Source organism: Rana temporaria, chromosome 3 (genome assembly GCF_905171775.1).
Source record: "Rana temporaria chromosome 3, aRanTem1.1, whole genome shotgun sequence".
Classification (NCBI taxonomy): Eukaryota; Metazoa; Chordata; class Amphibia; order Anura; family Ranidae; genus Rana; species Rana temporaria.
Window position 1 is genome coordinate 462,242,265 of NC_053491.1, and position 13,712 is coordinate 462,255,976.

Consider the following 13,712-nt stretch of genomic DNA (forward strand, 5'->3'; position numbering starts at 1 on the left):
CTTAGGAGGCAAGTGCTTTGTGAATAAAGCACTTGCCTCTCTGATTTACGGCGGCGTAGCGTAAATACGATACGCTACGCCGCCGTAACAATGCGCCCGGCTACCTGAATCTAGCCCCGTGTGTATGCAAGGAAAGCTTGACAAGAATCTCGTCAAACTTGACAAGAACCTCGTTGAGGAAAACGACGTTTCTTTTACGACGAGATTCTCGGTCGTGTGTACAAGGCCTAAAACTAAATTAAAATTTGACTTCAAAATGAACACAGGTCTGTAGTGCGTGTTTAGACCTCAATACCATAAATAATAGTCTGTAGTGCGTGTTCAGACCTCAATACCATAAATAATAACATATGAGATTTTTCACTTGAGCCGTATATAATGAGTTTGGAAATTGTAGAGAAATGTTAACTAATGCATTACAATTTAATTACACCCATTAGATTTTCGATGACTAAAATGAGTTTCAGTCGACTAAAATGTACTGGAGATTTTAGTCGACTAAATACGACTAAAACTAAAACAATTGCAGAAGACTAAAATGGGACTAAAACTAAAATTCAATTTTAGTCCTAAGACTAAAACTAAATCGAAATTTGCTGCCAAAATGAACACTGGGCTGAGCTCTCAAGACACAAGGCGTAATGCAGAATCTGCTGAGCAACCAATGTTGACACTTTAGGTCATTTTTTTTCCTTCCTCGCCTATTTGTTTCTGAAAGGAGCCCCTTCCCCCATAAAGCCCCAGGGAGCTTCCAGTGTTGCCTTATCTTGTGCTTACATGTGCAAGTACATCACTAAAGATCAAGGCTCTATGTAGACCTTCGGAAAAATAGTAAACCATTTGCATGAGCAGGGGGGGGGGGGGGGGGATACGTGTTCAAGAATGTCCTGTCAATGGAGTACTGTTGCTATTGTTGTAGAAAGAGAAAATGATCTAAAAAATTAGACAGACATTGGGCCATATTCTCAAAGAATTTACGACGGCGTATCAGCAGATACGCCGACGTAAGTCCGATTCTAAGGCCGTCCTATGTTTAAGTGTATTCTCAAACTGAGATACACTTAAACATGCCTAAGATACGACGGCCTGCGCCGTTGTATCTTAGGCTGCAATATCTACGCTGACCGCTAGGTGGCGTTTCCTTTGCGGTCAGCGTAGAATATGCAAATGACTAGTCACGCCGATTCTCTAACGTACGCTTGCCCGTCGTAGTGATTTTCCGTAAGCGATACGCGGCGTAAAGATAAACATGCCCCCTAGGTGGCGTACTCAATGTTAAGTATGGCCGTCGTTCCCGCGTCGAAATTTTTAAATTTAGCGTCGTTTGCGTAAGTCGTCCGTGAATGGCGATGGACGCCATTTACGTTACCGTCAAAACAAATGACGTCCGTGAGACGTCATTTAGCGCAATGCACGTCGGGTAATTTACCCGACGGAGCATGCGCATTACGATCGGCGCGGGAGCGCGCCTAATTTATATGATCCACGCCCCCTACCAGGATCATTTGAATTAGGAGTGCTTGCGCGGGTGGACTTTACGCTACGCCGCCGCAAGTTTACAGGTAAGTGGTTTGGGAATCAGGCACTTGCCAGTTAAACTTGCGGCGGAGTAACGTAAAGGACATACGTTACGCCGCCGGAGATCTATAAGAATATGGCCCATTGTAACTACTTAAAGCGGGAGTTCACCCGAAAAAACATTTTTAACATTAGATTGAGGCTCATTTTGTCAAGGGGAATCGGGTGTTTTTTTTTAAATCGTAGCCGTACTTACCATTTTAGAGAGCGATCTTCTCCGCCGCTTCCGGGTATGGTCTTCGGGACTGGGCGTTCCTATTTGATCGACAGGCTTCCGACGGTCGCATACATCGCGTCACGAGTAGCCGAAAGAAGCCGAACGTCGGTGAGGCTCTATACCGCGCCTGCGCACCGACGTTCGGCTACTTTCGGAAAATCGTGACGCGATGTATGCGACCGTCGGAAGCCTGTCAATCAAATAGGAAAGCCCAGTCCCGAAGACCATTCCCGGAAGCGGCGGAGAAGATCGCTCTCTAAAACGGTAAGTACTGCTTCGATTTAAAAAAAACTACCCGATTCCCCTTCACAAAATGAGCCTCAATCTAAGGTTAAAAATTAACTTTTTGGGTGAACCTCCACTTTAACCACTTAAAGACCGAGCCTGTTTTTCAGACTCTGTGTTTACATGTTAAAAAAATTTTTTTTGCTAGAAAATTACTTAGAACCCCCAAACATTATACATTTTATTTTCTAACACCTTAGAGAATAAAATGGCGGTCATTGCAATACTTTTTGTCACATCATATTTGCGCAGCGGTCTTACAAGCGCCCTTTTTTGGGGAAAAATTCACTTTTTTAAATTAAAAAATAAGACAACAGTAAAGTTAGCCCATTTTTTTTTATATTGTGAAAGATAATGTTACGCCGAGTAAATTGATACCCAACATGTCACGCTTCAAAATTACGTCCGCTCGTGGAAACAGCGTCAAACTTTTACCCTTAAAAATCTCCATAGGCGACGTTTAAAAAGTTCTACAGGTTGCATGTTTTGAGTTACAGGGGAGGTCTAGTGCTAGAATTATTGCTCTTGCTCTAACGATCGCGGCGATACCTCACATGTGTAGTTTGAACACCATTTTCATATGAGGACGCTGCTCAGGTATGCGTTCCCTTCTGCGCGTGAGCTCGTCAGGACGGGTCGCTTTAAAAAAATATATATATTATTATTTATTTTACTTTATTTTATTGATTTTGAAACAGTTTTTTTATTTTTTTTATAGGGTCACTTTTATTCCTATTACAAGGAATGTAAACATCCCTTGTAATAGAAAAAAGCATGACAGGTCCTTTTAAATATGAGATCTGGGGTCAAAAGGACCTCACATCTCATATTTGGACTTAAATGCAATGAAAAAAAATATAAATAAATTGTAGTTTGAAAAAATGTCAACAAAAAAATGGCCCTTTAACCACTTAAGCCCCGGACCTTTAGGCAGCTAAATGCCCAGGCCAGGGTTTGCGATTCGGCATTGCGTCGCTTTAACAGACAATTGCGCGGTCGTGCGACGTGGCTCCCAAACAAAATTGGCGTCATTTTTTCCCCACAAATAGAGCTTTCTTTTGGTGGTATTTGATCACCTCTGCGGTTTTTATTTTTTGCGCTATAAACAAAAATAGAGCGACAATTTTGAAAAAAAAGCAATATTTTGTACTTTTTGCTATAATAAATATCCCCCAAAAACATATATAATTTTTTGTTTCCTCAGTTTAGGCCGATACGTATTCTTCTACCTATTTTTGATAAAAAAAATCGAAATAAGCGTTTATCGATTGGTTTGCGCAAAATTTATAGTGTTTACAAAATAGGGGATAGTTTTATTGCATTTTTATTATTATTTTTTTTACTACTAATGGTGGCGATCAGCGATTTTTTTCGTGACTGCGACATTATGGCGGACACTTCGGACAATTTTGACACATTTTTGGGACCATTGTAATTTTCACAGCAAAAAATGCATTTAAATTGCATTGCTTATTGTGGAAATGACAGTTGCAGTTTGGGAGTTAACCACAGGGGGCGCTGAAGGAGTTAGGGTTCACCTAGTGTGTGTTTACAACTGTAGGGGGGTGTGGCTGTAGGTCTGACGTCATCGATCGTGTCTCCCTATAAAAGGGATCACTCGATCGATGTAGCCGCCACAGTGAAGCACGGGGAAGCCGTGTTTACATACGCTCTCCCCGTTCTTCAGCTCCGGGGAGCGATCGCGAGGGGGTGGCTAGAAAAACGAATAACGGCGCCCTCATCCCGGATCGCTCCCAGACGATTTCTGACCGCCGCATGTACCGGGGGGGGGGGTCCCGATCGGACCCCCGACCCGCGGAAAGGCAGAGACGTACATGTACGCCCATATGCCTGTACGTGCCATTCTGTGGACGTACATATACATGCGGCAGTCCTTTTGACGTCGCTTCCGCCCTGCTATGCTATGGAGACGGTTGGGGGCCATCTTGCCCTCACTCGTATCCATACCTAACAGGACACAGGACCCAATCGCCTCCGCCGCTACCAACGGCTCCGGTAAGCGGAGGGAGGCCCTCTCCTGCCGCTGATTACGGTGAGTTTGCGGTGAATCCGCTGCAGAGACCACCATTATCGTAAACAAGACCGCCCACGGAAAAGATGGATACCTAGGTTGTGGCAGCAGCTGCTGCAGTTACCAAGATATCCATCTTTAGCGTGCCGGCGTATATGTACAGTGGGCGGTTATGAAGTGGTTAAAGTGATGTTAAAAACACACTGTTCAATATACATTGTCCTTCTATTTCTGTATGTGGAGATGACGGCACTGTAATTATTTTAATAAACAAAAAAAGTGGTTCCCTTTTCCCAATCGATATACAGATGTCACATGACCCAGCTCTCTCCCAGCCTGTCTGCAGGGAAACATAAGTAGGAGGAGCTTCTAGTCCTCTGCTGCTGGTCACATTAAAAATAAATAAATAATATCAATAAACTGCTTTATTATTTTGTGGAGATAACATAATGTGGGCGGATTTCTCCCAGCCACAGGCTCTGTCACCTCCCTCCAGTCTGTGTCTTAGAACCCATTCACACCTGAGCGACAAAACGCCCGACGCCGGACGCTTCTGTCGCTCGAGGGGAGAATTCCCATTGCTGTCTATGGAGATGGTTCACATCTCATAGACGCCGAACGCCTGTCGCCTGGAAAAAAGTCCCGGACCCTTTTTTTCAGGCGACATTGGCGTTTGCCCATTGACAGCAATGGGAAGACTTTGAGAAAAAAAAAAAAAAAAAAGTGAAAGTTTTGTACTCGCGGCAAAATACGCCGCTACACGCGAACGCGGCTGTCGCTCAGATGTGAATGCAGCCTTAGAATAAGGGAGAGGTGAAGCCTCCGGTAATCTACCCCATAATATCCCTCCCCTATTGTGTTTAGCTAGTTAGTGGGCATGGAGGAGGGAGGGAGTGGGCTGTCTGTCATCATAGGTGTGTGCAGCCTATTGCATTAGGGTGTGCACCCCAGAACTCAAACACATGCATATGAGTATGTGTGTGTGTGTATATATATATATATTCAGACATACATACTATTTTAAATAGTTTTTTTTAATGTTCTAATACATTTTACATCTTATGGCAGAATTTGTCAGAGTGAGAAGGGGGGTGAGAGAGAGAGAGAGAAGGGGATGAGAGAGGGGGTGGGGGGGGGGGGGGAGAGAGGGGGGTGAGAGAGAGGGGAGGCTGAGGGGGTAAGAGAGAGACAGAGAGGAGGGTGAGAGAGATGGGAGGGTGAGAGGGGGTAAAAGAGAAGAGGGTGGGGGGGGGGGAAGAGAGAGAGGGGGTGAGGGGGTAAGAAAGAGAGGGGAGGGTGAGGGGGTAAGAGAGAGAGAGGGTGCAAGGGGGTAAGGGAGAGGGGGTAAGAGAGAGAGGGGGTGATAGAGAGGGAGTAAGAGAGAGGGGAGGGTGAGGGGTTAAGATAGAGGGGGGATGAGGGGGTAGTAGAGGGAGTAGGGTGAGAGAGGTGGGAGGGTGAGGGGGGGGGCAAAAGGATAAGAGAGAGAGGGGAGGATGAGAGGGGGTAAGAGAGGGGAGGGTTAGAGAGGGGAGATGAGGGGGGTAAGAGAGAGAGAGGGGTGAGAGAGAGAGAGAGAGAGGGGGTGAGAGAGGGGAGGTGAGAGGGGCTAAGAGAGAGAGGGGGTGAGGGGGGTAAGAGAGAGGGGAGGGTAAGAGGGGGTAAGAGAGAGGGGAGGGTGAGAGAGCGGGAAGGGTGAGAGGAGTAAGAGAGAGGGGAGGGTGAGAGGGGTAAGAGAGAGAGGGAGGGTTAGGGGGTAAAAGAGAGGGGAGGGTGAGAGGGGATAAGAGAGAGGAGAGGGTGAGAGGGGGTAAGAGAGAGGGGGGTGAGAGAGAGGGGAGGGTGAGAGGGGGTAAGAGAGGGGGATGAGAGAGAGGGGAGGGTGAGAGGGGGTAAGAGAGAGGGGGATGAGAGAGAGGAGAGGGTGAGAGGGGGTAAGAGAGAGGGGAGGGTGAGAGGGGGTAAGAGAGGGGGATGAGAGAGAGGGGAGGGTGAGAGGGGGTAAGAGAGAGGGGAGGGTGAGAGGGGGTAAGAGAGGGGGATGAGAGAGAGGGGAGGGTGAGAGGGGGTAAGAGAGAGGGGGATGAGAGAGAGGGGAGGGTGAGAGGGGGTAAGAGAGAGGGGAGGGTGAGAGGGGGTAAGAGAGGGGGATGAGAGAGAGGGGAGGGTGAGAGGGGGTAAGAGAGAGAGGGGGTAAGAGAGAGGGGAGGGTGAGAGGGGGTAAGAGAGATATGGATTACTCTGGGTTTGTAGTGCATGACAGGACACAGCGGGTCCCCCTTCCCTCGGATCCCATTTGCCCCGCACACTTCTGTACACTGGATGGCGCTATTGCATGGGGTGAATAGGGTGTTCCCAGGCACCCCTGGCACCCCCCTTGCGCATGCCTATGGCTGTCATTTACCACTGTGTATACACCCACATGTGTGACTCTATAGTCACATGGGCTGCTCAGATGTGATAGGGAGGAAATACTAAGGCAGGGTGTTGTGATGTTTTCAGGACGCTGTGAACAGACTCTGCCAGCCTCTCCCACCAGCCACGATCAGCCTACATTGCACAGAGAAGAACAGAGGCCCAGTAATGACACATCGCTGAGTCTAAAATAAGGAATGTAATGAAGATGGAACGGTTTTATTTAAACATTTAATTAGCGAGTTAATGGGGAAGGAGGGAGGCGAAATATAAGCAGATTAAACTGAATTTTTTTCTTATGACAACTTGACGAATGGCCAATGCCGGTCTCTTAGAGAGAAAGAAGGATTTATTATCCAACCAAACTTCTCTGCGCTTCTCTCGCGTTGTATGCCGATGTTCTCTGGATCTCATCCCCCCAGTCTAGACTTGTAATGATTCTGTACCATTTATGTTACAAGGAGACGCGGAACATTGCGATCTGTACTCTCCGGGAGAGACCTTGGCAGATCTGTGCCAGCGTATGAGGGGCATTCATCATCTACCAGCTCATGGAGAATTATCATTAGTCACATATCAAAACTTACCAGCGTGAAGATCTGCGCTGTGAGCGAGAAAATGCAGAATAATCACAATACAGAAGCAGCGATGATAATAAGGATTATGCCGCGTACACACCATCACTTTATGTGATGAAAAAAAATGACGTTTTTAAAAACGTCACTTTAATTGACCGTGTGTGGGGGAAAACATTGTTTTATGTCTTCAATTTTATGTGTCGTTTTTCAAAACGTCAACTTTTACTTCACAGAAATTGACCGTGTGTAGCAAAAAACGTAGTTTAAAACGACGTTTTTTCACCCGCGCATGCCCAGAAGCTACTTATGAAGCGAGCTTCAATGGAAAAAGTGGTGAACGTAACCTCGCTTTGCTATAACATTGTGAGAAAAACGATGGTGTGTAGGCAACTTCGTCTTTGAAAATTGAAGTTTCAAAAACGTCATTTTTTACTTCACAGAAAATGTCGTTTTTTTTCCATCACATAAAGTGATGGTGTGTATGCGGCATTAGAACAACAACAATAATATTTTTTATTATTTATTTATTATTATTATTATTATTATTATTATTATTATTATTATTATTATTATTATTATATCATATTATAAACAGATAAAAAAGCACAAAATTTGTGGACTTTTTCCCAGTGTTAATTTTGACGTCAAATTTTGATTTAATTTTAGTCAGACTTTTGACTTGCCATTTTAGTTTTAGTCGTATTTTAGTCATCTGAATTGTTTTAGTTTTAGTCCTATTTTAGTTGACTAAAATCTCCAGCAGGGCCACCATCAGGGGGGTACAGGCATTACACCTTTAAGGGGCCCGGTCGCCCCCGTTTTTTTTTTTTTTGTTGTTTTTGTCTGTTGTTTTTAGAAACTCGCGGCAGGGACCCGCCCCCCCCTCTTATTTTTCTTCTTTATTTTTTTTTTTTTTTTAAATTCATCTGCCCCCCAACCTTTAGCAACTCGCGGCAGGGCCCCCCGTTTTTTTTTATTACTATTTATTTAAAAAAAAAAATAATCTCCCCCCCCACCTTTAGCAACTCGCGGCAGGGCCCCCCGTTTTTTCTTGAATTACTATTTATTTATTTATTTTTAAAAAAATCCTTTGCCCCCCCACCTTTAGCAACTCGCAGCAGGGCCCCCCGTTTTTTTTAATTATTATTTATTTATTTTAAAAAAAAAACCACCTTTAGCAACTCACGGCAGGGCCCCCGTTTTTTTTATTACTATTTATTTATTTATTTTAAAAAAAAATCATCTGCCCGCCCCACCTTTAGCAACTCACGGCAGGGCCCCCCGTTTTTTTTTTTTATTACTATTTATTTAAAAAAAATTCATCTGCCCCCCCTACCTTTAGCAACTCGCGGCAGGACCTACCGTTTTTTTTTTATTATTCTTTATTTATTTATAAAAAAAAAAAATCATCTGCCCCCCCACCTTTAGCAACTCGCGCCAGGGGCCCGCCCCCTTTTAAAAAAAAAATGTAAAACATTTTTTTTCCCTCTGACTTTAGCAACATTTGGCAGGAGAGAGAAGAGAAGACTTGACGTGACTTTGTTTTGTTCGTCAGCACCAACCCCCCCCCCCCTGTCCCGCTTATCATGTCGCGGCAGGAGAGAGGAGCCCCCCGTCCCACTTATCATCTCGCAGCAGGAGAGATGAGGCCCCCCCCCCCCAGTTCTCTGCTCCTGGGGGGCCCTGCCTTAAGCTGTGTAAGGGGCCCCAAAATTTGTGATGGCTGCCCTGATCTCCAGTACCAGTGTTAATTTCATTGATGAAAATATTTTATTATTTAAACTAAAATTACAGTGGAACCTCGGATTACAAGCATAATCCGTTCCAGAAAAACGCTCGTAATCCAAAGCACTCGCATATCAAAGCCAGTTTCCCAATATAAGTCAATGGAAACAAAAATAATTTGTTCCGCATTGATTTCTATGGCATGCAATACTGCATGTGGCCAGAGGTGGGGGGGTGCCGGAGAGCCTTGGAAAGGCTCAGGGACACCTCGGGTGAACTTGAAAAGCCTCGGAAAGGGAGTATTTCCGAGTATATTTCCTCTCGGCTCCGGCGCCCCCGCAATTCTGGCCAAATGCGGTACTGCACACCGCTGTGGCTTTAATCCTGCTCGTTTTGCGAGACAACACTCACAAGCCGAGTCAGGATTTAAAAAAAAAAATGCCCGTATTGCGAAACGCTCGCTAACCGCATTACTCGCAATCCAAATGCCGTCTTAATAGCATCATGGGCCCCTGGGCCAGGGCCGATCCGCCCTATAGGCTTACTATGCAAGCCGCTTAGGGCCCTGCAAAGCTGTGGAGAGCCCCCCAAATTACTAGAGGCCCCACCTGGTGAGAAGTAATTTTCGGCCCCTCACCCCCGCTGGCTGCATGGAAGAAGAGGTAAGAAGAGGTAATCTTTAATGTGACATGTCACTATCGGCAGCGCCCCCCCCCCCCCCTCGCGCTTCTCAACTTTAATGTGACATGTCATTTTGCTTAGGGCCCCAGGGAGGTCAGGATCGGCACTGCCCTGGGCAAAGTAATGCTCTGGGGCCCCTACAATGATGACAGTGCAGGTAAACAGACATCAAGTGGGTAGGAGGAAGACTGCCTGCCCTGTGTATCTATCACTCTCAGTGCCATCATGGAGCCCCCAATTTTGGGGCAGCGTGGGCTCAAGGACCAGCTGCTTTGGGGAAAGTGCAGGGCCCCCCATGCAGCTAGGGCCCCTGGGCAGTGCCCAGGTGTGCCCTCTCATTAAGACAGACCTGCAGGTCACCCAAGTTTCTCCACACCAAACTCACCCATGGAGCTGGTTTTGTGAACAGTCATGATGGGACAGAAAAGGGTCTTCCCAAATGGGAAACATCGGAACTCAATTGTCTGGAGGTTGTCCCACAAACATTTGGCCATGTTTCAAAAAAATATGGAAAATTACCGTATATACCCGAGTATAAGCTGAGTTTTTCAGCACATGTGCTGAAAAAAACTCCCCTCGGCTTATACTCGAGTCTCTCCGATATGCAGCATACCTGATCAGCCCCTGTGTCATGCAGTCAGATGGAGGCCATCCAGTGTAACAAAGCCCCGCCTCCTCCTCGTCCTCGTTCGTGATAGGTGGAACACTGACTCACTGCTGGGAAACTGAGTGTTCCGTCTATCATAGAAGAGGAGGAGGCGGGGCTTTGTTACACTGGATGGCCGCTGACTGACTGCATGACACGGAGATCAGGTTTGCAGATCAGCACAGTGAGGCATGCAATGGGCACAGTGAGGCTGCAGATGGGCACAGGGAGGCATGCAATGGGCAAAGTGAGCCTGCAGATGGGCACAATGAGGCATGCAATGGTCAAGTGAGGCATGCAATGGGCACAGTGAGGCTGCAAATGGGCACAGTGAGTCTGCAGATGGGCACCATGAGGCTGCAAATGGGCACAGTGAGGCTGCAGATGGGCACAGTGAGGCATGCAATGGGCACAGTGAGGCTGCAAATGGGCACAGTGAGTCATACAATGGGCAAAGTGAGCAATGGTCACAGTGAGGCTGCAGATGGACACAGTGAGGCTGCAGATGGTCACAGTGAGGCTGTAGATGGGCACAGTGAGGCTGTAGATGGGCACAGTGAGGCTACAGATGGGCACAGTGAGGCTGCAGATGGGCACAGTGAGGCTGCAATGGTCAAGTGAAGCTGCAAATAGGCATTGTTGATCCTTTTTCCACTTACAGTAGCTGCTGCATTTCCTACCCTAGGCTTATACTCGAGTTAATACGTTTTCCTATTTTTTGGTGGTAAAATTAGGTGCCTTGGCTTATATTCTGGTCGGCGGCCATCCGGTATAACAAAGCCCCGCCTCCTCCGTGATAGGCGGAACACTGACTCACTGCTGGGAAACTGAGTGTTCTGTCACTTTGTTACACTAAACGGCCACCGACTGACTGCATGACACAGAGATCAGGTATGCAGATCAGCACAGTGAGGCTGCGGATGGACACAGTGAGGCTGCAGATGGGCACAGTGAGGCTGCAGATGGGCACAGTGAGGCTGCAGATGGACACAGTGAGGCTGCAGATGGGCACAGTGAGGCTGCAGATGGGCACAGTGAGGCTGCAGATGGACACAGTGAGGCTGCAGATGGACACAGTGAGGCTGCAGATGGACACAGTGAGACTGCAGATGGACACAGTGAGGCTGCAGATGAGCACAGTGAGGCTGCAGATGGACACAGTGAGGCTGCAGATGGGCACAGTGAGGCTGCAGATGAGCACAGTGAGGCTGCAGATGGGCACAGTGAGGCTGCAGATGGGCACAGTGAGGCTGCAGATGGGCACAGTGAGGCTGCAGATGGGCACAGTGAGGCTGCAGATGGACACAGGGAGGCTGTAGATGGGCACAGGGAGGCTGCAGATGGGCACAGTGAGGCTGAAGATGGACACAGTGAGGCTGTAGATGGACACAGTGAGGCTGCAATGGGCACAGTGAGGCTGCAATGGGCACCGTGAAGCTGTAAATGGGCACAGTAAAACTACAAATGGGCATTGTTGATCCTCTTTTCCACTTACAGTAGCTGCTGCATTTCCTACCCTAGGCTTATACTCGAGTTAATACGTTTTCCCATTTTTTTGTGGTAAACTTAGGTGCCCCGGCTTATATTCGGGTCGGCTTATACTCGAGTATATACGGTACTTTTTAAATGATTTTAAAGCTTACAGGAGATTTTAGGGATTGAGTCTACTTTAGTATTTCCTGAAGGGGAGAATCGCGGCATTGGAGAAAAGGTTTCAGAGTTTTCTAAGTTATGGATGAGGAACAAGGTTTTAGTTCCTAACATTTGTTTTTGGTGCTGAAACAGCAATACAAAGATATCAGATGTGAGAACAGAAATACCTTGGGCTAGATTCACGTAGCTGCGCGCCTAGTTACGGCAGCGCAGCGTATTGTATTTACGCTACGCCGACGCAACTTACAGGAGCAAGTGCAGTATTCACAAAGCACTTGCTCCGTAAGTTGAGGCGGCGTAGCGTAAATGGGGCCGGCGTAAGGCCGCGTAATTCAAATGTGGAAGGGGGGGCGTGTTTTATGCTAATGTGTGATGACCTGGCGTGATTGACGTTTTTTACGAACGGCGCATGCGCCGTCCGTGTACATATCCCAGTGTGCATTGCTCTCAAGTAAGCCGTAGTGACGTATTGGTTTCGACGTGAACGTAAATTACGTCCAGCCCTATTCGCGAACGACTTACGCAAACGACGTAAAAAAATTCAAAATTCGAAGCGGGAACGACGTCCATACTTAACATTGAGTGCGCCTCATAGAAGCAGGCACAACGTTACACCGAAAAAGCCTTACGCAAACGACGTAAAAAACGAACACCGGGCGTACGTACTCTTGTGAATCGGCGTATCTAGGTAATTTGCATACTCTCCGCCGAAAACAATGGGAGCGCCACCTAGTGGCCAGCGTGAGAATGCACCCTGAGATACGACGGCGTAATAGAATTACGCCAGTCGGATCTTAGGCTAATGTCGGCGTATCTTGCTTTCTGAATACAGAAAGTAGATATGCCGGCGCAGATTTGAATTTACGCAGCGTATCTATGGATACGCCGGTGTAAATTCTCTCTGAATCCGGCCCCTTATGTCTGTTTACTACCAATATAAATACTAGGGTTCCCCATTGGTGGATGCTTTAGTTCTCCTGGGGTTAGCCTTTAGGCTCGGTTCACACTATTGCGAATTGGATGTGGCTTTCTGCGCATCCAATTCGCATGTCAGAAGACCGGCTCTCAATGGAGCCGGTTCACACAGCTCCGGGACGGCTGTAAAGCAAATTGCACAGGGGTCCTGTGCATCTTCTGGTCAATTTCGGGTCCGAATCCAGCCAGAAATGTGGGCCTGATTCGTCCCTGAAACAAAGAACAGGGACGCCCAGGACCCCTGCGGTGAGCCGCTCCGCACAGCAGTGTGAACCCAGCCTTAAAGTGAGCCCATGTTTTGGCCATGCAAAACAAGAGGTTGACTATATGGGTGGCCCCTACTGCTTATAATTACCCTTCTGTCTGGGGCCTCACCACTTTCTTTGGTCAATGGGCATGTCGAGATAAAGACCCCTGTAAGTTGGAGCTTATAGAGGGCTAAGAGTTCTCCCCCACCCACCCTATGCATTGGTTATGTATACTTGTAGGCAGGTGCTGTCTACTTTCTCCCCTGCAGGTGGCGCTATTCCGCAGCAGCACTGCAGCTAGAGAGGAAGTCAGGAGGAAGATGGTTCCTCTATAGTTTCCTGGACCACTGGGGAAGTGATCAAATTGGATGCTGCAACCTCATGTGACTTGAGCAGCCATCTTGGGTCAGGCAGAACCTATTTAAGACCCTGGTTCCCAGGTTTTTAGGACATTTTTGTGAGCTGGAAGAATAGGGACAGGTACTCTGTTAGGGACAGTAGTAGCGTTAGGGAGAGGTTAGAAAGGAAAAGCATGGAGTCGCTTCTCTCCTTTACACCTTGCCGGCTAGGCACTACTGTTTTTGGTGTCCGTGCAGCATTTGTACACACATGTTATGACACCTGATGTGTATACAGTAAAACCCCAGATTGCGAGTAACGCGTTTACAAGCGTTTCATT

At 47.1% G+C, this 13,712-nt stretch overlaps 1 protein-coding gene across 3 annotated transcripts in view; it reads left to right on the forward strand.

The window, feature by feature from the left end:
• Positions 1 to 13,712, forward strand: part of KCNAB3 (potassium voltage-gated channel subfamily A regulatory beta subunit 3) — a 171,399-nt gene that overhangs the window by 81,277 nt on the left and 76,410 nt on the right. The gene's annotated exons all lie outside the window — the stretch shown is intronic.